General features: G+C 36.1%; 1 protein-coding gene across 3 annotated transcripts in view; it reads left to right on the top strand.

Annotated features, from left to right (window-relative positions):
* The window catches only part of LOC133516211 (uncharacterized), a 142,753-nt gene that overhangs the window by 49,294 nt on the left and 70,590 nt on the right, over positions 1-22,869 (top strand). The window contains exon 1 of one of the 3 annotated variants that reach the window (XM_061849018.1): positions 12,530-12,591. The exons of the other annotated variants lie outside the window; for them this stretch is intronic. The gene's annotated coding sequence lies outside the window, so the exon portion shown is untranslated. Of the gene's footprint in view, positions 1-12,529; positions 12,592-22,869 lie in introns of those variants that run through there. 3 annotated transcript variants of the gene reach the window in all.

Raw genomic sequence — 22,869 nt, 5'->3', positions numbered from 1 at the left:
GTGTGACAACATGAAAAACCTAATCTTCTATTACATTTTAAAACGATTCATGGGCATTCAGGATCCAAACTCACTTACGTCATTTATCAAAACAAAATAAGATTGTCAAGTGGTAGAATCAAGTAAATATAGACTCTATGTCAATAAGTATTATATTATTATTCAGGGTTCAATTTGTCGACGACCGGTTTGGCCTAGTGGGTAGTGACCCTGCCTACGAAGCTGATGGTCCCGGGTTCAAATTCTGGTAAGGGCATTTATTCGTGTGATGAGCATGGATATTTGTTCCTGAGTCATGGGTGTTTTCTATGTATTTAAGTATTTATAAATATTTATATATTATATATATCGTTGTCTAAGTACCCTCAACACAAGCCTTATTGAGCTTACTGTGGGACTTAGTCAATTTGTGTAATAATGTCCTATAATATTAAAAAAAAAAAAAATTGTTGCATTTGATCCACTAGTCACATCATTGAGCTACAAGTAGAATAAATAAGATTGAAGGTAAGCAAAACACCTCAATCGGGAGTGTAAGGTAAAACTCAAGAATACATATTCATATTGCATCAAGAGACGGGAACGTTTTTTTTTGTGATATAGGAGGAAAACGATCAGACGAACCGTCTGATGGTAAGCGATTACCGTCGCCCATAGATGCCTGCTACTCATAGTGTTGTGTTCCTGCCGGTGGGTAAGGTTGCCAGAACTCAACGAGGGTGCGGAGTGTTAGAGTCGGCAACGCGCATGTAACTCCACTGAAGTTACAGGCGTACATAGGCTACGGAGACTGCTTACCATCAGACGGACCGTATGTTTGTTTGCCACCGACGTAGTATATATATATATATATATATATATATATATATAAAAACCTGCAACACCAGAGGGGTTGTAGGTGCGTTGCCGGCTTTAAGATGGGAGTACGCTCTTTTCTTTGATTTTGACTATGTTTTCAGAATTTGACGACATAATCTGATGTAACGGCTACACAATCAATATTTACAACCGCAAAATGAAAAGTGTACGCGAAAGATCGATCTTCCATACATTTATTTAAGTTCGCGACTTTTTGCAGAATACTTTTGCAAGTACAATCTTTATTGTCGTTAAGTATACGTAGCTTCACAGATTTCAGACAGATCAACACAAATGGTCATTAATAAAAAATCCAACATTTAAAAAAATCGGCTAAGAGCATGTCAGGCCATGCTCAGTCTAGGGTTACCATTCTGTCAGAATAGGCTAAACGGGATTAGAAAGTATCATTACAAGTATGGAAGGTAGAGGCAAGGAATAGAATCTCCATAGAAAAAAAAAAAAAAAAGCAAAAGTGCAGTTGCAAAAGTGTCCAGCTGTCAGCTATAAATAATAGTTCCAATTTTCCAAATCTCTCCAAAGTAGCGCTAGAGTAGCTAAGAACCTAGGCGTTATTGACGAAGTGAAGTGCGCTGTCTATGATCAGATTTTTTTCTCAAGTATTCTAGGTATTGTAGCGCTACCTATTTATGGTTTTTTGTCGGACACTTTTTGGTATATGGAGATTCTATTCCTTAACTCTGCCTTCCATAATTACACGCATAAGACCTACCTGTACGTTTTTTTACTAAGAAGAGAAGTCTCTTTGCAATAACTCAAAATCAGCTGGACCGATCATGTTCGCTTTTCTTTTCTTTTATATTTTTATTTTACCGTTCTACCACTTACCATTACGGATCAAAGCCGCGATAGACAGACAGATGGACATGGCGAAACTATAAGGGCTCCTATTTGGCTACGGAACCTTGAAAACGTTTTAAAAATTATGTACTTCCGAATATAGCCTGAGTATTTTTCTTGGAGTAATAGGTACCCGTACCTCATATTCAATACATTTAAATGCCACAACAAGTGAGCCTTACATTCGACAACATAAAGCCGAAACTCTGACAAATAAATATCAGCATTTCTGATCACGTTTTTGCTTCGTCTATGGTCAGATATTAGGTCGTTGCCACCGAATTCGAACAGTTTAAACTATTCAATACACCTACTCAACAAGAATCGACCGCATGCAATACTTGCATCTCGTTCTTTCTATGCGATTTGAAAAGAGATAAATAATATTGGGTTCTAGTTCCAGAGGTGTGTGGAATTGGTGTACTGGCGTGATCGTTTTAATTGTTTAGTTTTTATTCTAATTCGAACTGTGAACAATGTGCTGGCGGTTACACAATCCTACGATTCGTTCTAGTGAATGATGGTTCGAATTTTGATTTATATAAAACTTATCGATATTTTTTGTGCTTAAATGAAAATGTTATCGTAACCTCTAACAAAAATTGACAATTCCTAAAGTTCTGTTTGTATTCTCCACATCATATGGATTATGTATGAGAAACCGGAATCATAAAAACTATTAGCAATTAATTAGTAATGGGAATACATCCTTGGGTTTTATTCCTTATAAAGGATGATTCACGCTAGATCGGTCCGGGTCCGGGCCGAAGCACCCGACTCTTTAGTTTTCTGTAGAAAGCAGCACGTGATCATTAATCACCTATCATAGAAAAAATCAAGTGTCGGCTCGGGCCCAGCCCGTTCTGCGTGAGTTATCTTTTACCCGACTGCGGCGGACTGTCGGCAAAATAATTATGTATATCTCCTAACTGCGCGGCTTACGTGGGCGATGACTCGCGAATGCGACGCGACGCGGCGCGGCGCGGCGGCCCAACGGCATTCGGAAATCGCCCACGTAGGACACTTCCATAGGTATCAAAGGATTGTATTCACCCGCGCCGCGCCGCTTCGCGTTCTAATTCGCGAGTTATTCGCTCAGGTAAGACACTGCCTCAAGACCGAAATAAAGTGAAGTATAAAATGTAAATATTTAAAAAAAAAGAGAGTCAATGCAATACAATCGTTTTACTTGTTTTTATTAAATTCGGATGTAATTTTGTAAAAAATGTTTGAAGTAGATAAAAAAATGTAAAATGTAGAATCGCCATCGAACAATCTTTTCGCATTCTGCTTTTCCAGAGCTTTAATTAGACAATTATCTGTTACAGTTGCTATAAGCGAGCTTAATAACACACACCTAGATGTGTACGAGATTATGGATACATAGTGGGTACATATAAGTTTACAAATTTATTTTCACACGGTTCAGTCCTGTTTTGATTGAACAATTTCATAACAACAAAAATGCTGTGCTGTATTAGCCATTAGGTGTACGGTATTGTGATAGCCAAGTGTTTCCCGTGTGTTTTTACTCTTTATGTTGTTTCATTTAGTTTGCTTCATTATTTCTTAAATACGATTAGTTGGAAGTCATAACGCCTTCTATATACATTTTAGCTCAGGCTTTTATCACTAGAAGACGGGATCTCTTGTAATTGACGTTGTTTAAAAATTATTTAACTTAAATAGACGCAATAATCACATAATGGCATTTAACTTGGTCGACCTTATTGCATTTTAACTCCATATACTCCTTAGCGTATTTTAGTTGTAAGAGCCCAAAATAATTATAATTTACATTTAGCCATAGTTACGACGTTTATAGTTACTTAAAAATAATATATAATAAAACAACTCCAAATAAATGAACAAAACACATAAATATTTTTCTAAGATCTATAAGTATAATTTAATTGTGTTAACTCAACTCATTGCGCCATTTGCATGCATGATGGATGCATGGTGAACGAGCATCCACGTATATGTCGCGTGTAGTAACTGCGTTAACGAGACCAGTCATCTACGGCAAAATGCTTGCTAATGAAAATCACTTGATGTATAATATCAGTGGTTCATAATTAACAAGTGTGTACGAACTTGGCCTATTTTTGCCCTTCGGCGGCAACCGGACCGGCTGCGGTCATGCTTGGCTCGCGTGTCTGTAACTAGCATGTGACCGGCGAGCAATCCCCTGCTGCCAGATGATTTACTTTACGCTTCCCTTGGGGTTCAGCGGGAAAATGTAAAAACCGTTGATTATACTCTAAATAAGGTCCTAAATTAATACGGGTAACTGCGGCTTGCAGGAGGGTCTGATAGTGTAGACTTTATAGTATTATGTTATGTCCTGTCCGCCTCTTAAAGGTAGGTAGGCTTTCGTTGTGTAAAAGGATTTATAATACGAGTATATATTGAATCATTTAATAATTATAAACAGCATGTATGGATATTTGCAACTTGGATAATGGATGGATAAATGGATTAATGAAAAAGCCGTTGTAATTAAATTCCAAGGTATATGTATTATGTCTGCTACAAGCGGCTCAAAAGCGTCCAAAGCGGTTAACTTCACTAACGACACGCGATGCGATGAAATATTAGCATGGTCCATATTACAAACTTATTGTTAGTCGAGGATTTTTTTCTCTACGTTAATTCCTCTATAAGACTCCAATGGAAACGTAGAATTCTAACTTTATAGAAATTAAATAAAACAATCCGACGGAAAAATTAAATGCGCTTATGAAATGTTTAAAATTTGAAATTATAATGATTTTTATTTTACATTCGAATGTATTTCTTGATTTTATCACTATTGTATATACTTTTTCTACGAGTCAACTAAAATTATACATTTTCTTCTATAAAACCTAAATAATCAAACAAAATTAAGTAAAAAATCTCGACATAAAAATGTAGTACGAGTACATAAGACATCAACGCACTTCTTATTCATTAAATAGATGTCTTTCAATTCATTGCAGTTGACTAAAGCGTTTTGTAGCATTGAGTCGGGAGTCTATGGTGAAAAGTAAGCGATCACAGTTTGGTATACGAAGTTTTAATTCAACCATCCAAGTCGACGAGTAGAAAATGATTATTATGTGTGATTGCGTCAAAAAAGATACTAAAAGTATAAGTACGGAACCCACTCTCGACTGTTTAGTTTTAATAATGCTGAAGGTACAAAGCCTCAGATGGAACATTATCTTAACATTTTTTGTAATATTTACGAGATTCTCATTGCAGTAACCAGTCCCCATTCATGTTTCAACTTAATTATAGTTATAAATATGAAGAGCTATTTGCACTTATCGTGGGAAAAGCCGCGAATATAAAACTAACAATCCGTGCAAAAAATACGTGAAGATTTGCGACCAAAATTGTGTTTTTGGACTACATATATCAATATTAATTAGTAGTAGTAACACATTATATAACCTATAAAACTTAAAATCTAAATCTGTAAAATAAATAAAACTAATCTTAAAATAAATAATTAAAAACTATCCCCCTGCGGTATGGTGCCGTAGATGCTGGCAGCATTTTCTCGTTATATCGCAATACTTATTCTTTGTGCGAGGAAGCTACCAGCTCTATGATCATGATCACCAGTGTTGTCTGCATTTTTTTTAGCTAAATCCTTGAATAGTGTAGACGCGTTCGGACCCCACGAGCCAAGGGTCTCGACGCCAAAAGGTACGAAATCGTATTCAGGGCCGAGTCCCTTATATTTGATCATTTTTTTTAATTTTTCGGCCGCCTCTGCCGCCGCGCCGGCTTTTGCAGTTGTGCCGTGGAGATGAGACGGGGCTAGGGTGTCTACACATGTGACGTCCCACACCAGCACCCGTCCCATCTTCCACAGAAATAGTGACATTCCGTCCGGTCTCTTACCATCTCTCTTACAATACCAGCAGGCTCGAGAAGAGCTGAAGAGACGTTGACGCTGGCAAGAGACCGGCGGAGAATATTGTTAAGCGCGGCGTGTCTAGAGAAGCGGCCGGCGCTCCTTCGGCAGGAGAGCCAGCGTCGACATCAGTGCCGCGGGGCGCACAGACCCGGACGCCGAGTCGCAGGCAGGTTGCAACGCGCAGAGTGTGCGGTTCCAAAAATATGCCTGTGTGTACTGAAGGGAAGGCGTGTAGCCAGGCGATGTAGTAGTTAAATATGATATTAATATTAGTAGTTAAAAACCATAAAATAAACAAATAATAAATAAGTAATCTTAGATTGATGAGTTCATCAACGTAATAAATCTTTTTTAAATAAACTAAATACCTATACTACTTATAAAAATCTAAATCTATTATTTTAAATCTACTATTAACAGATTAATATTTTCACTTGATTGATGTTAATCACAAAAGGTTAACTGTACTCGTGTCTAAATTAAAAGCAGCAATGTAAAAATATATTTGTTATTTTATTTAACTTAAGCATTGGTCACAATCTGACCGACAAACATACTTGAAATTTGGTCATAACAAAGCTTTATCTTAAAGCACGGTTAGATTACACAGTCAGACAAGGAAGTTTTCAAAAATACTTAGGTACACACTATATACAGCTATCAAAAATCTAGCCGTAGTAATGGTGAGTATTTCAAAAAACATAAAAACCCGACTTCAAACGGAATAAAAATATGATTTATTTGAAGTCCGCGCCAAGCCAATAAAAATTGCTTCCGTCGCGTTGAATCGAGAAAAATCACATTGTCGGCAGAATTTATTACTCGTACTGTCAAACATCTAGAATTTGTTTTAAATGTTGCGTTCCACATGTCACTGTCAAGTTTAACCCCGCGGCCGCTGACTCGGAATCCTTGACCTGCTTCCTATAGCGCGAGAGGACTGTTTAACGCATTGTTCTAGGACCGTTAGCAACGGTGCCAAGTGGAGACGCTGAAAATGCGAAAATGCCAGGAAGTGGGACAGCCGTTTTGTGACACACAAATTTTTTAGTAAAATATATTTTTATAAATTTATCGACACATACATTTTATGCAAGCAGTAATTTATATTCAACTTAATGTTTTGATCCTGGCCCGGTCCCGGCATGTCTCTATCACCATCCGGCACCTGCCAACAATCCCCCTGTGTCTCAATATAGCGGAGAGGAAGCTTGCCTACGATACACTTGTTCAAAAGCTGCCGCCATTTCAGAACCAAGAGACCACAGAGTCGGAGCTTACTCTATACAAACTGTGCACTAACAAATTGCTCGATTCGGACAATGATTAAAGGTGTCGCAGTGCAGTGATACGATACCGATCTGTCAGGGTCAAAAGTGTCATTTTTTCAACCAAAAACGTCACTTTGATCAGTATCGTATCTTATATGCAATGTTTGAATTTGCCCAAAGTGTGGAAATTTTGCATAAACGTAAAATTTCTATAATAATATTAAGCTTATTAGGGTAGGTACCTAGGTGATTACTAAATTCTGTTACTGCAAAAATCTTTATCTATGTAAAATATACGCACGAAAGTTGAATAAACTATATATTAAAATGAAGTACACAAAATCAGAAATTAATATGACAATATCATTCAAAATAGCCTCCTCTGGCCTTGACACAGGCCCTCAAATGACGAGGCTAGTCATCAATAGTGGCACGCACGATTGTCATGTCTAATTCCGTCACTGTCTTAATTATGGCCCGCTTGAGGGAGTCAAGATTTGTGTGGGGTTTAGCACAGGCTTTCTCCTCAATAACCTGCCATATGGCATAATCCAGGGGGTTAAGGTCCGGGCTGGAGGACGGCCAGTCTTCGTGGGAATAAAGTCGATGTTGTTCCTTCGAAACCAGGCTTGAGTTATTTTTTCCTTATGTGCAGGAGCTGAGTCCTGTTGAAAAACCCATGGCTGGTTTTGAAATAGGGCGTGGCTTAAGGGCTTCACTTTTGGTTCGAGAACGGTTTCCTGGTAAACTTTGGCCCCAGTTTTCATACCTTTTTCACATAAATGAACCTGTGTTAGCCCTGAGTATGACACACCCAACCAAATCATCACATAAGAGGGTTGATGACCTCGTTGCACTCTCGGAACAGCCGCAATCGCCTCTTGACTGTTTTCTGCATACACTCTGTCATTCTGGCGGTTACAACATTCTTCAATGGTAAATTTTTTTTCATCTGTAAATAGTATTTTTCGGTGGCCATTTTGTGCGTACCGCTTCAATAGCACGCGACTTCTCTCTAGCCTCATAGTCTTTAATCGTCCATTAAGCAAATGACCTTTTTGTCTGCGGTAAGCGTGTAGTCCAAGGTCTTCATTGATAACTTTTTTTAGGGAGCTTCTCTTCACAGACATCTGTATTGCCAACAACTTTTGCTTCCGGACGGGGTTTCTTGCAAATTCTCGCCTTCACTGCCTTTATTAGAGCTGGGGTCAGAACGGTGCGTGGTCTTCCAGACCTCTTGCGGTCATCGAAGCTCTGAGTACTATTGTATCTATTAATTGTGCGATAAACAAATTGTTTGTTGATTTTTAGGTTTTCAAGCAACTTTAAAATCATGTTTGGCGGGTGTCCACATTTGTGCAACGCAACTACTGCGATACGATTCTCTTTTAGGCCCCAATTCATTATAGATACGACGAGATAAGCGTTATGTGTGGTATATAATTATAGCTCACAAATCCACCACATTATGTAATTTTTTGTTTTTTCTATAATATAGAAATAAAGAGGTTGCAAATCGAGTAACAGAACTTAGTAACCAACTAGGTATAGGTATTATGGTTGTCACGTCAAAGTGGGTGCAGAATTCTATGGTGGAAATAAGGTGTCTATAATTCCAGCAAAAATAAAAGTTAACTAGTTTGTAGGTACTTGTATTGAGCGCGATCAAGCACACGGGTGTTAATTTCAAAACCACGCAGCTAGGTGCCGGTGCGGTCACAGAGGCTTCGATATCTGTTGTACATAATAATAAATAGGATCCTTTTGTTTTTTTTTTATTCGATAAGTTCGTGCTTTAGTGATGTGCCATGGGAATTTTCCCGAAACAAGGAATTATCGCTCATGGAAAATTCGTAGAAGATTTCCCCTGTACCCCCGGGTATTATTGCCCAAACAGGGGAATATTGAAACATGGATTACAACTTTTATTAAAGCAATCTATAATGACAAGTAACTGCGTTTAGTAAAGTAATTTTCCCATAAACCGTAAACTGCAACTAGCTTCCCAACCAAAATTACTTGAAAAGTGGTTTTGCTTAAAACAGTGGCCACTTAGGATTATTTTTAATACGGCATTACTTTAAGCCCACGAAGTGCATGGATGCGAAAGAATAATGGGTACGGTTTGTTTATTGAATCTTTTGACAATGCAATACAAAAGGTTTCACAAAAACCCGTCCAAAACACTCGTATGTGTACAGTGTTTCTTGGTAAAAAGCATACGGAACTCCACTATTCTTATTCCTTAATTAGGTACTTACTACCTAACTTATTTTGACTCTGATTAAACTGTGATAATTTGTGTCGTTTTTTGTTGATTAAAGACGTATTATTGTTAAAAATGTTTTATTTTGGCCAGGGGATTATTTGCAGTAACTATGGGAAAATTCCTATGAAGAATGGTAAATTTCCCGGGAGTATAGGGAAATTACTTTGACGAGTGAAATACGCTTTTAATATTTTTAATAAAGTTCAAAAGGCCAAGTGTTGACTGAATTTCTAAGAATAAATTAGTATATCTATGCACAATTTAAATATTCCCCTACTTTCGCTTTATGGGGGAATATTCCCGGGAATAAACACTAGGGTTTTTTTTTTCGGGAACGGCACATCACCATTTGTGCTTGACAGCCGCAGTAGCCACGCTGGTCGCAGTAGAAAACGTTATACTCGTAAGTTATAACAATATTACAAATTACTTAGATGGAACTACCGCATATCGTGACCTTCGTGGGAGTAATAGGTAGATCCTAAATACTTTTTAAATTCCGATAGTGTGCCTAATTAAAACGTATAAGTATTGGTGAAGTATTGGTGTTTGATTGGTGAAGTTGGTACTATTATTTACTATTATTAATATTCAGCAAGTTTAATGTTAAAATATTAAAAAAATGTCACATTAAAATAAAATAACATTTAAACTACAATCTACAATTCTACGTGAATACCACAAAATGATCAATAAATCAAAAAGAACAAAAACAAATCGAACCACATCCACGAGTCAAAATATTATAAAATATATAAATATTATATTAGGTATTGTATTACTACACTTGACATAGCCAGTCATAATAACATTACAAGAGTTAGTAACAATAGAATGGGGAGAGACCTACCCATAGCATGAATAGTTGAATACTTAGTGTTATTCAAAAGCGTTATAAAGATCCTATTCACAACCCGTGAATAGGACTAAACCAAAGTAGCATTATAAAGGCTGCTTTTTCTGCCATTATGCGACATAAAGCGGTCACTAACATATCGTATGACGAACGACATAAAAATTTCCCTTTCATTCTTCGCGATTCTGTGGATTCCACTTTGAATAGATCATGAGTCAAATCTCACTTAGCAACGAACCGCAAATTAATCTTAAAACAAAACTCATCCTTAAGTCGCTTGCAAAAGGATCATCAAATATTTTTGTACGCGTAATGTTAAAGTTGCATAATTTTGCGTACCAATACATCTTACAAAATGATATCGAACTGAAATCACCCTTATACCGCAGTTTTAAGGATTACGTATATTTTATTCGACGGTAAAAAGTTTGTGTTGTTATTGGGGTCAACGCCGGACAATGTCGCGTTAAGTAATTGTTGTGCGGTTACTTTGACCTTTATTGGAACGTGTCAGAGTTTATTTTGTATTGTTTGAACGGTAAATTAATGTGTTAGTAATCATCCAAGATTATATTTTGTACATACCAGTTCCAGGAAATTTATTACATTTTAGCAATATTTTCTTTAGTTACGACCGTGTCTAATAGTTGTATTGATTAAAAGAACCATCAATGTACTATTGTACATTGTGCACGTATTAATGACAATTACAATCAACAACATTGGTGGCAGCTCATTAAACCTAACTATCCGCCTTCAACTTTAGCATGAATATACAAAAACCGACCTCAACACACATAGCTGTAGAATAGTCACGGCGCGGCGATGTGGGGGCTGGGTAGGAGATAATGACCGCTAGAGTAACTACCGTGCATTTGACTAATCTATTTGAAGTAATCTATTAAAAAGGAATTTAACTGCATTAAGGGTCTGTTTTCACTACTGGCCGTGTATTTCATTGGAATATATATAAAATATTTCGTGGATTTTCCTTTTATGGTTGGTATTTAGCGAGGTTTTTATAAATTCTTGTTTAAGTAGACGAACCTCTTGACAACTATTAAGAGCTTTCGTTTCCTTAAATAATTCTAGCGATTGTAGGGTCTAGTCTTATTTCTTCAAGTAAAATCACTTTTAGTAGTTATTTCCATTTATTAATGAATTACAATTAAAAATAAGCAGGAAAATCATTCAATCATAAACGTCAAGTCTCCCTCCAAATGATATGTCACCATCGTCATTTAAAAAAAACAATTAAGTTGCCATATCAAAATGACATTACCCAGATTGACATAGAATTGCCACAACAATATCGAATTACACCCAAAAGGATACAAAAATACACTACAGCATTAGTATTAATCGGTTATACATAGTACTTATCTTTATAAAGAACCTTACGCGATACAGCCCGAAATTCAATAAAATGCTGCAAATGATGTTAAAAGGATGAAAATAATTACGACTGATCTTTTAGGCCTATTGAATCAATTTGACTCGTAGAACCAAAAAAGGAGAGGAGTCATGACGTCCTCTTTTTAGTATGGGGAAAAAATATTTTGTTCAGAAGCCTATTGTGTATGCTATCAAATTACAGGGTTTTTTAAAGTCAATTCTAAAAATATATCTCATCATTACAATGCAGTCACTTTTAAAATTAGAATAAAAATAATTTTCAAAACATACCAAGTTTGGGCTCCGCCAGGTAGAATACAGTTCGATTTTTTTTGAAAATTGTTTTTATTCTAATCAAAAAAGCTGAAATTTATTGAAGTGATATATTTTTAAAATCGTCTCAAAAAACCCTTTCATTTAATACCACACACAATAGGTCTCTGAAAAAAAAAATCCCATCAAAAAAAATATTACGTCATAACTCCTCTCCATTTTTTTGTTGTGTTGGGTTAAAAATAAAGAAAATTTAATTTAATTTAAATTGATTCAAATGGCCTAAAGATCAATCGTACCTATTTTCATGCTTTTAACACAATTTGTAGCGTTTTTTGGCGTACCGCTAGCACTAAAAAATGATTTCGAGTATAACGGAATAACAAATTACAGAAACACATAGGTTAAGAAAGATTTTATCGAGACACGGAAAAGGATTATTTTTTCTGAATTCTTAGATCACTTTTAAGTTTTACTCCGGGCCCTAACTTACATCTCATGTAAGTTAGAGCCCGGAATAAAACCCGTATTTTTCATTTGCGGGCGTCATTTTCAATTTTTTTATTATAGCCTATATCCCTACCATAATTCTGACGAATTCAACGACATCTCATATGTCAAAAACCGTTCAGCCGTTTGGGCTGCAGGGCGTGCCAAAGAAATGGACATACATACAAACATACGCTCGAAAAAAAAAACCTCCTAACGCAGTTGGATAAAAACGGCACATACTCAACTCATCTATTTAATCATCACCTATGCTTACAGTGTTAAATGTATAAGTAAATATATACATAATAAGTCAAACAATTAATATACATTATTTTATTTTCAGGTAAGCATTCGAAAGTATAAAGACATTTCAAGAAATACCTGAAGGAACAAAGGAGTACAGGTAACGATGTACCTATAAAATAGTTCCGATTGCATGATAGAGCAATTCATTTTTGCCCGATGATCATAATTTCCAAATTTCATATTCGGCACGGCATTCGGTTCGACAGTATGTTGCCGCTTATAATATTGGCTTGGCACCGACTTCAAACACAATAGTTTCTTGCTCATAATATAAAAGGGATAATATTTTATTTTATACATTTTGAAGTCGGTTTTCTTTTTTAGGTTATATTTAACATTACTGTTTAAACCAGAGTATGTGGCGACTCGAAATGTGCCCGGACCTTTTACCGTCTGCCTGCGTTCATAACAACTATGGATAAAAGACACATGACTAATACTCCTCGTAAAGGCTTCGGTACACTAAAAAAGAACATTCCACATTCCAATCCGTTCCACGTACGGAGTATAAAAGACACCATTTCTATTGGATGTTTTTTAGAACTTCATCACACTCACGGCCAATATAATTAGTGAGTGATACGAGTAATTCTAGGTATATTCAAATTTAAAATTCTTTATTTCGAGTAAAAAGTTGATTTGCACAACATTAGATACGTTTATAATATGATCTATATTTTTTAATAATGTTACAATTTAGTATTTGAACGGTTTATTTTGTTCTATTTATCTTAGTTCCTCGTACAGTATAGTCGTTGATTCAATCAGAACAGACCAATATGCAGACAAATCTAAATACCTTAAGCTAAAGTGAGCTTTTATGGTTAAAAACAAGAATGGTATTCGTATTATTTCATACATCAAAGCCGATTATCCAATTTTGATGAATGAAGTATTATTTAAATAAAGAAAATTTTTTATTCATTATAAAAACACAATATAAATTAAAACTAAAATATTACTAAATTAAATCTAAAATAAAACTAAAATAAATCTAAAAATGGCCCCTGCGGCATAGTACCGAAGACGCTGGCAGCATTTCCTCGCTGGATCGTTAGACTGATGCGTTGAGCGAGGAAGCTGCCAGCTCTTTGATCTCCTGTGGCGTCTCTGAGTCTCTTAGACAGATCTTTGAAGAGACTAAGAGCGCCAGGGCCCCACGGACCAAGGGTCTCGACACCGAATGGAATAAAATTGTACTCGGTGCCGATACCCCTGTATTTTCCTACCTTGGCGTTCTCCGCCGCCTCTACCGCTGTCGCTGCCCTCATGGAAGTTCGGTGGAGATGTGACGGGGCTAGTGTGTCTACACACGTTGCATCCCACACCAGCACCCGTCCCATACTCCACGGAATCAGGGACATCCCGTCCGGTCTCTTGCCGTCAGTTCTGGATATATATGCCGGTCGGCTCTAAAAGAGCCGGCACATTAACTGAGGCTAGAGACCGGCGGATGATGTCATTGAGGGCAGTATGTCTTGAAAAGCGGCCAGCGCTTCGTTGGCAGGAAAGTCCGTGGTGCCCTAGTTGGTCAACTTCACTTCCGCAGGGGCAGCGATGGGGGGCGCAGACCGGGACCCCGAGACGAAGGCAAACTGCAATACGAAGTGTGTCGGGATTTAGAAACGTGCCTAAATTTGGGGAGGGGTGCGCATGGAGCCAGTATCCAGCTTCCCGTGTTCCTGCAGCTAGGAGTCTGGCTCGTCCCTCGGTGTCGGATTCATTTAGTAAAGAAGATACGGTAAATTTACATGCAATGTCGTCCCAGCTCCTTTGAGATTTCGGGTGTTCGGGAAAATTTTGACCGGGGCAAGCAACTGGCCAAGCATTTTTGGCATCAGCCAAGCCCGTAGCCTCACAGTTTGTTCGTAGGATTTTTCCTATGAGACTGGATGAGCTATGGACTGACGACAAAAATGCTGGTAAAGCCACACTGGACGTTTTGCGGATTCCTAACCCACCATGCCGGATGGGAAGGGATCCTTGGGTCCAAGACTGCTCGTTTAGCTGGATATTGAGAACGGATTCTAGATTACTTTTAATTAAACAGTCTATCTGTAACAGAAAATTTGGATTTTTCCAAAGGGGACAGCAGCGAAGCACATAAGTTAAGTTAGGGACAAATAGGCAGAATTTTATAATACTTAACGCATAATGAGGGCTAATTTCTAGCAACCGGTGAGAATGATTTTCGAATTTGGAAACAGAATTTTGAACAAAATTTGCAAAATTTTCTTCGAATATAGGGGATCCCAGGAGGCAAAGGTTACTTTTGTCGAGTAACTTAATGTTAGGTGCAAGTTGGTTGAATTTTTGTTTCAAGTTATCAAGGTTAATATGAGAATTTTGAATAAATAGTTCACATTTGTCGAAATTTAATTCTAGGCCGATGGATTTAAATTTATCAATTATTACGGAAAGGTCCGCTAATACAGTATTTGAGTCACCTCCTAGGGTCCCGTCATCCAGGTACCAAACGTTAAATTTAGATGTCAAATTTTTGATTATAGGGTGTATTGCCAAACTGAAAATTGCAGGCCCCAGAGGATCTCATTGTTGGCAGCCGACTTCTGAAGACAATTCGTTTGACCGGTACATTAATTTAGTTTTAGCTTCCTCGCTCAACGCATCAGTCTAACGATCCAGCGAGGAAATGCTGCCAGCGTCTTCGGTACTATGCCGCAGGGGCCATTTTTAGATTTATTTTAGTTATTTTAGATTTATTTAAATTATATTTTCACCTCACTTATTTGGAAAAGGTATTTTTCTTCCTTGCTAGGAGGGATCAAAGTGGCACTTTTCTGTTATACGTCACTTTTTTTGCAAAGTATTTTTTTCACTTAAGTAATATTTTGAAACATAATCATTTCCTCATAGGTGATATGAAAAGCAGTATGTGTCACATTGTAGCAAAATTATTTTCACCTTGGGCGTTAACACTCGAATCCCTCACTACTATTCTATTTTAGAATCCCTCGCTACTCTCAGAATTCTATTATAGAATCCTTCACTTTCTTCAGCATTGAATGTACGCCCTCGCCATAAATATATCATTTTGCTCCCTTGTGACACAATCTACTACTGTGACCCTAGTTCACAATCGTACTAATTGCGCGGAAAATTTGGTCGTAACATAAACCTTTTGTTTGCGCACTATGGAACTATTTACAACAAAAGTTTTGCCGTAATTAGTACGATTGTGAACTAGGGTGACCATATATATGATATAAAGCTACATTTTTTACCCTACTTCTAAGATGGAAAAAAATAAGAAAAATCGTAGGTGGGTCGTAGGTGTTCATTTAGCTTAATTAGGTACCTACATGGCTAGGTAAAATCTAAAGGTTCTATTGACGTTCCAGCAGTGCTACTGCTATAGCGGTGCTGGTGCTGTTCACCGAGTATTAGATATTATCACTATTGTATTCAAACGGTCACTCATTTGTTCAAAGAAATTGACAAATACAGCGACGGCATCAGAGGGCCTACCGCGAACCACGTTCGACGTTTTGCCTCCCTATCACACTTACATACAAATTAGCGAGATGCAACACGTCGTACGTGGTTAGTAGTAGGCCCTCTGAGCCGCCGCAGTAATTTCGCAACAGTAATGCAGCTTCAGCTGCCAGCCGCATGTAACCGTTACAAAGTCTTGGTTGCAAAGATATTGTAATGCATTTCGATTCAGGTCCTAAACCAAAACCCAGGCGATTAGCGTCATAATAAAACTGTCAAGAGTGGACAGGTTCGAACCTACATTGAATTGTACATATTTGGAGATGATGGTAAAAGCCTGCTTTCTACTTGTACTGTCTTGCCCGTAGGCTCAGGGTTCAGCTATGCAAATCACCCTATAAGTTTGTCTAGACATATAAAGCTAACTTAGGTATTTAATATGGCTAGGAATAACTCACGTACAATGTAGCACGGGCATACATATAGTTATTACTTAGCCGATACGGATTACGATTAGCTACGGAGATAGAAGCAAATTTATGTTTCTGTGCATACAATCTCAGAGAAATGTATGTAAATATGTTATATGTTCTATTCTATAATTTTATTTAAATTTGCAGCTGTAGGCACATCATATACTTAAATTACCTACGTATTTTTTTGTTTATCTTATGTTTTTGTATTGTGAGATTGATAATATTGAATAATTTATTCCCTAGACAATTATAGTTAACTCCTTGCGGGACCTAACCGAATACTTCGTACTTTCCCTAAAATAACAAATTATTTTTGGCTTCCTTTTTTGTAAATTTCGAGCTCTTACGAGCTTATTTTAATACGCGCTATAACTATAAAAAATACTGATATGATATGGCACCCAAAAACCCAAGAGCGTCTAAATGTCTAAAGGGATAAATAATAAATAAATTTAAAAAAATATATCATTTATGATACATTACCTTACAAACTAACAACATACAATAATAAAATCTTAAAAGCTAAAAATTATTACGGCGACACAGTTTTCTGTTGTATCACATGTTCTGCATGCAAAAAATCCTTGGTTTTTTAAGAAAACTGAAAGAAACCCGAATTTTTGCAGTTTTCCGCAAACTACACAGAGAGCACAACTTTTTCACATCACGCTTTGCGTTTTTAGGAGATTTTTTGTAAGATTTGACCACTGTAACATTACAAGGCATAGTATTGTACAACCCTTTAAAGTACCTCCTTATGTTGATGCAAACTGACATATGTAATTCAAAGATCTTATCACTTCTGTTCTTCTGAACATCAACGCTGACGTCACTTGATCTGAATCTTCACAGATGCCTCGGATAAACTCTCATCCTTTTTTTTTCAATAATGAGACTCGTCCCCGCCCTAAGTAATGCTCGTCCATCGCACGCAGACGCCGTTACCATAATGTTCATAATTTGCATGCAGATTATGGTACACTGGGAGAAATATGCTGCTCCATGCACATGAAATCGCGGTACACGATTGGTATCGTTGACAGTATTTATATGAGTTATTTTAGTTTATCCATCTATTTCAATAAAATAATTCTAACCATAGTTATTAAATTTATTTTTTGTTAAAGGTACGCTATTTTAAAGCAATTTGTCGGTAGAAAAAGGCGGCAAATATAAAAATTGTAGACGCGAAGGAACAATATCCCATAGAAAATTAGAATTTCGTGCTGTTCTACTGATAAATTTCTTTACTAGTCTGCATTTGTATATGTCGGCGGCCGATCATTGTAAAGTTCCTATATGAAATGTTTTGACGGTAGTCACAATAAACCAATAGATAGCTAGAATGGGTTCGTTACGTTGCTTCAGATGCCCGAAGGGTAAACTGTCCAGAAATACGCGGGGCTCTTACGACTAAGGGAACGAGAAATTGATTTTTACGATTCACGTTATGTCAAGGAATTTCATGATTTGCCTGAATTTACGATCGGCCGCCGTATATACATACTATGGCAATAGAATTACCTCGAATGTTTGATGTCGAACACAGGAAATCTTGAAAATCTTGTGTCAGCATAATCACGCATAATGTATCCCACATAAATAAAATCTGATGACTCGAGTCACGAAAATTTAATTATTAAATATTTTAAAACCGGATTTTATCGGAAAAGTAATGGTGTCATTGTCATCATCAAGAATATACAAACAAGTTTTAATTCTAAGTCATTCAATACGGACACAAAATATCTATACTTATTCGAAAAGTGTTGGCAGTTATCTTACTTTCCCTGTTAAATTTAAAGACATTTTAAAATGTTTCGCTCTTTATGACTTTACTAAAAATGGGTATTAAAGGTTGTAAACCGAGTTACATTGCCATTACAAATATGTGTGTAGGACCCCGTTAAACTTTGATTGGTTCTCTGTTTAATACTCATTTTGTCCAAGGCTTTGTAAATAATGTTGCACATATATTATAACAAAGAATTACAAAAATACAACGCGAATGGGGTGGGAGTGTGCTGCATTATGAAACTTACGTTGGCACAAAATTGTGTAGTACCTATCTTAAAGGTGTGTATATTACGATTGCATTAATCTACAGCACCAAATAGATAAAAAAAATGCCTCTGCCTTAATCTTATTTGTACGACCACACCTTCAATTACTGTACAATGTGATTCATTTACTGTAACATATCAGCTAAATAGTAAAAAATAACTACATATACAAACACCAAGGGAGACTTATAATTTATGGAAAATTCATAATGTTTGTTTTTATTAAATTTAATAGATGAAAATAATTTTATAGGGATAGGTACTAAAATTTCAGTTAGACTGTACAAATCCTTAACAAACTTATACCTACATCTACTCACTAATGGCACGCTAATACGTTACGGGTTGGCCGGTCACTTGCAATTTACCATTTAAATGCATCCCAGATAATGGATGCGGGCAGGGCCTACCTAGGTGGACTAGCATTAGTACATGCGTTCAGGAAAGAACTTTGCACAAGGTACGTACGCAGGATTATTACAGTACTTGACAGATTCTTTTGCAAGATATTTGCTATTAAACTTAAAGTAATTCGTTATATTTAACAATTTAACCTTTATTAAATAAAAAAAACGAAAGACGGACTGAATTACATAATGCATCTAAACCATAAAACACGTAATATCATGTAACAGTCAATAAAAAAAAATATCGACATGCTGAACTGCTTGGTTTATTTTAAAAATACATGTAAGGAAATAATACCCGTAATTCCATTCAATTTAAATTTCTTCCGCTGTCAAGACATCGTCATACGAAGTATACGAACCTCGTTTTTAAACAAGCTCCTCTTAAGAATGAAACAAGTTAAAAAGTTTTACTCTATGTCCTCATAATTATAAAGAGCAATATTGCTTCTTAATACTTCGTCACTTACAGTATTCTGTTAACGTACGTATGCTTTCAAAGAAATGCTATCTCCTGTTTAAAATGCACGTCGTACGATATGAACAATAGTGACTCATTATTATGCGCGGACGCTCGACGCCATCTATCTGCGACGCGAAGAAATTATGAAATTAGTTAAATTACTCATTATCTTGAGTGTATTTAACTGAGTTAATAAAAATTTCATTCATAAGTTAAAATAAAACTTCGTAGGTTTTAAACCTATTCGATTATAAAATTAAAATTAAATTAAATTAAATATCATTTATTTATTATAACTGATTTTCACAAACCTACATTTCAAGCTGTCGATTATCATTATAGATATGTTTACTTTTCTAAATTGTTACAAATGAAACGATTTCTTTTACAGATATTTAGTTAATGATCTAAATTATTCAAGCATTTTGTAAAATCTAATATCGGGAACCAAACATTAAATTCGAAACAGACCCTCATCAACATCATAATAGCGATGCCCAACAAAACATACGAGATTCTAAAAAACAAGTGTGTATGCATTGTTCTTCAACAATTCATAAATTTGACGTTCACAGCAAGTTATCAAATATCTATTGATCCGTACATTCTAATTACTTACGTTTCCCACCTCACAAACACACTATGACTATGACACTATTGTTGAAAATGCACAATGTAAAATGTGATAAGCATTGTTAGGTTGTTTGATTAGAATGTCAATACGAAGGCCTGCATTTACCGGGGTGTCATTATGAATCCCTAACAACGTTTGTCCTAAAGTCACTTGCCCTAAGTGGTTTGTCCTAATGGGCACATGCCCTAACGATCAATTGTCATAACGATTATTTTCCATAATGTTATGGTTAGCCTAAGACTCATTTATCCTAAGCATTTGTACCATAACTATCAAGATCCCTAACAATGTTTGGCATAAAATAATATGCTCTAACTGTTTTGACCTAATGGCTATTGCCCTAATGATCAATTGTCATAACAGTTACCGTTCCTAGTGATCCAATATCATAACAATTACTTTCCATAATGAATGGTTAACCTAAAACTCATATGTCCTAAGGATTTCTACCATAACTATCAATACCCTTAATGTTTTTTAACATATTCCTCGAAATCTCTAACAATGTTTGGCCTAATACATCACGCCCTAACTAGGTTGATCTACGAGTAATGGGTATTGCTCTAATGATCAATTGTCATAAAAATATTTTTCATAGTGCTCTTTGCTCTAAAACTCTTTCGTACGAAATATGTTCACCATAAATATCAGTATCACTAATGTTTTTAGCCATACTCGAAATTTGATACTGGGACCTCAAGTGACAAAAGTGGATTAGGTTAGAACTGCAACCATTGCAAAAACGAACTGCTGTCAAAAATAAGTTAGGTTAGGTTAGAATTGCGAGTCTCGCCAAAACGAACTGTTGTCACAAAAGTGAGTTAGGTTAGAACTATGACCCTCGCAAAAACGAACTGCTACCACAAAAGTGGGTTAAGTTAGGTTAGAACTACGATCCTTGCAAAAACGAACTGCTGTCATAAGTTAAGGGTTAAGTTAGGTTAGAACTGCGCCCCTCGCAAAAAAGAAAAATTATGATTAATAAAATAATGATCAGTAATCAATATGGCAAATGCCACCAGGGGAAAAAATAGGCCATTCGATGATAGGGCAAACAAAAGTAGGGCATATGAGTGGTAGGCCAAGCAACCATAGGCTATATAACATTAGGTAAAATGATGGTTAGGACGTATGACCTTTAGGCCCAAAAATAATTAGGCCAGATAAGAATTATGCTCAATAACATTAGGATAAATACTCAATATGGAAAGTGCCATTAGGGAAACACATATTAGCACAAAAAAAAATCGGCCATTCGATAATAGGGAAATCAAAATTAGGGCATACGATTGTTAGGTCAAGCAATGATAGGTTATGTAAAATTAGGTAACATGATGGTTAGGATATGTAATTTTTAGGCCTAACAATAATTAGGCCAAAAAAGAATTATGCTACATAACATTAGGATAAATACTCAATATGGAAAGTGCCATTAGGGAAAAACATATTAGGACAAAAAAATCGGCCATTCGGTAATAGGGAAACTAAAATTAGGGTATACGAGTGTTAGGACAACTGATCATTAAGACAAACAATATTAGGGAAAGCAATGATAGGAGAAAAAACTTTAGGGATTCAGATATAGATCCCATAGCAAAGAACCTCAGGCACAAAAATAACGCAAATATATTGAGTTAAGCCCATAGCAACAATCTCGAGGAGTCACAAATATGTCTACAAAAGTCAAAAAACTTACAGTCAACAATAAAAGCATGATTTTTTTACCTTAATCAATGAGTAGCAACATCCAAAAACAAATATAAAATTAAGACTCCCATAAATATAATAAAAATTAAATAAGTATCAAACATATCTCTCTAAACGCTCATGCCAACAAGTTTGGTTTTATTTTATTTTTATGTTTTACTTTGCTTGTGTTGATATCATTTATTTTCAAAATGTTGCAATACTTAGAGGAGACTGTCATGCAATAGTGAGCTGAAACGTGGTTAGATAACTGCCGCAATACCTAACCTGTTATTTCCTTTAACAGGTGTCGAGGTAATTACCATCTTTTTATTTTAGCGCCAAACAAAGGCTCTAACAAACACAAGTCTCGAAAGAAAGCCTTTGTGGACTTAACTCGTTTCACACATTCGTTTAGTAATAACCTTTTGGAACGACAAGGTACTCGTACTAGGCTTATATGCATACGTGTAAGTGTAAAACGTTACATTTCCGAAATAAACGCCTCTAAAGTTGAATGAACTTACTTAGCGCCCTTTATGAGAAAAGTTTTAAAAAGCTGATGCAAGCTTGAGTTGAGTGGTTGTAGGATTGTAGAATGAGGGACCGCAACCTGGAAAGTAACCGTAGAATTAGTTTTTTATTAATCTGCATGTGACTTCTGAAAGACTTAAACAAGACTTAGACTAGTAATATAATGGAATTAATTAAGTATTAACGAAGTAAGGTAGTTATAGCTTTTAATTTGTAATGTACCTACTTGCAAAGGTTTTGCTATCGAAACATTTACTAATAACTGTTATTATCTTATATCATTAAATCCCAAGTAACGCTTTCAGTCAATAGCATTGCATAATTATGGCAGATTTGAATTTAGTTACGGTAAGTGATGATCACAGCCAGATTTGGTTTAACAAAGATGCATGTTTGAGCTAAGTAGTGACAAAAAAAAAGATTAACAGCACATTTATTTAAATCACTTAAGCCTTAGATGACGTAACTAATGAACTACTTATACTCAATTTAGAAACGCTTTACGTTTTTTACTTACTACTAGAAATCACAAGCAACCTATTGTACTTAATCAGATAAATGTCAAGTAACCTATTGTACCTATTCTCCTATTTTACGAAAATTTTTAAGCTAGGCGCTAACAACCAGGTGCCTATGCAAGCACGTTTTCCCTGCCC

The sequence above is a fragment of the Cydia pomonella genome, chromosome 3 (assembly GCF_033807575.1).
Source record: "Cydia pomonella isolate Wapato2018A chromosome 3, ilCydPomo1, whole genome shotgun sequence".
NCBI classification, from domain to species: domain Eukaryota; kingdom Metazoa; phylum Arthropoda; class Insecta; order Lepidoptera; family Tortricidae; genus Cydia; species Cydia pomonella.
This window is presented reverse-complemented; position numbering and strand designations above follow the sequence as displayed.